Consider the following 1,477-nt stretch of genomic DNA (forward strand, 5'->3'; position numbering starts at 1 on the left):
CTAATCTCAACCCTAACCCCAACCCTAACCCCAACCCTATCCCTAACCCTAACCCTAACCCTAATCTCAACCCTAACCCTAACCCCAACCCTAACCCTAACCCTAATCTCAACCCTAACCCCAACCCCAACCCTAACCCTAACCCTAGCCCTAATCTCAACCCTAACCCTAACCCTAACCCTAACCCCAACCCTAACCCTAACCCTAATCTCAACCCTAACCCCAACCCCAACCCTAACCCTAGCCCTAATCTCAACCCTAACCCTAACCCCAACCCTAACCCTAACCCTAACCCCAACCCTAACCCTAACCCTAACCCCAACCCTAACCCCAACCCTAACCCTAACCCCAACCCCAACCCTAACCCTAACCCCAACCCTAACCCTAACCCCAACCCCAACCCTAACCCCAACCCTAACCCCTAACCCTAACCCTAACCCTAACCCTAATCTCAACTCTAACCCTAACCCTAACCCTAATCTCAAACCTTAACCCTATTTTAAATAGGCCATAACTTTTGATAGGAACGTCGTAGAGACTCCATTTTCTACGACGAAAGCTCGTGGCATAATTAGGGGGGTAGGCGAAGTCTCAACAAATGAGCACCTAAGGGAAAAAAAATAGGCACACAATTGTTTGATATCGAAGGGTTCTCGATGTCCGATCGCAACGAAACCAGCACGAGTGCACTCGGCACCCACGAAATAGGGGGGGGAGCCAAAGTTTCAAGTCTCTAAAATAAACCTAACCCCTAAAACCTAACCCTAATCCTAATCCTAAACCCTAACCCTAACCCTAATCCTAAACCCTAACCCTAATCTCAAACCTTAACCCTATTTTAAATAGGCCATAACTTTTGATAGGAACGTCGTAGAGACTCCTTTTTGGTACCAATGGAAAGCGCGTGGCCATAATTAGGGGGGTAGGCGAAGTCTCAAAAAAACGACTAAAAACAGAAGCAAAACACCACAAAAATGTGAAAAAATGACTAAAAACAGAAGCAAAACACCACAAAAATGGGAAAAAACAACTAAAAACAGTCGCAAAACACCACAAAAATGTGAAAAAACAACTAAAAACAGTCGCAAAACACCACAAAAATGTGAATAAACACCTGAAAAGAGACGCAAAACACCACAAAAATGTGAAAAAAATACTAAAAACAGACGCAAAACACCAAAAAAAACATGAAAAACGACTTTAAACAGATGAAATACACCACAAAGACGTGAAAAAACGACTAAAAACAGATGAAAAACACCCAAAAAACTGAAAAAAACGACTAAAACAAGAAGCAAACCACCACAAAAATGTGAAAAAACAACTAAAAACAGTCGCAAAACACCACAAAAATGTGAATAAACACCTGAAAAGAGACGCAAAACACCACAAAAATGTGAAAAAAATACTAAAAACAGACGCAAAACACAAAAAAAAACATGAAAAACGACTTTAAACAGATGAAATACACCACAAA

This window comes from Echiichthys vipera (assembly GCF_963691815.1).
Source record: "Echiichthys vipera genome assembly, chromosome: 13".
NCBI classification, from domain to species: Eukaryota; Metazoa; Chordata; class Actinopteri; order Perciformes; family Trachinidae; genus Echiichthys; species Echiichthys vipera.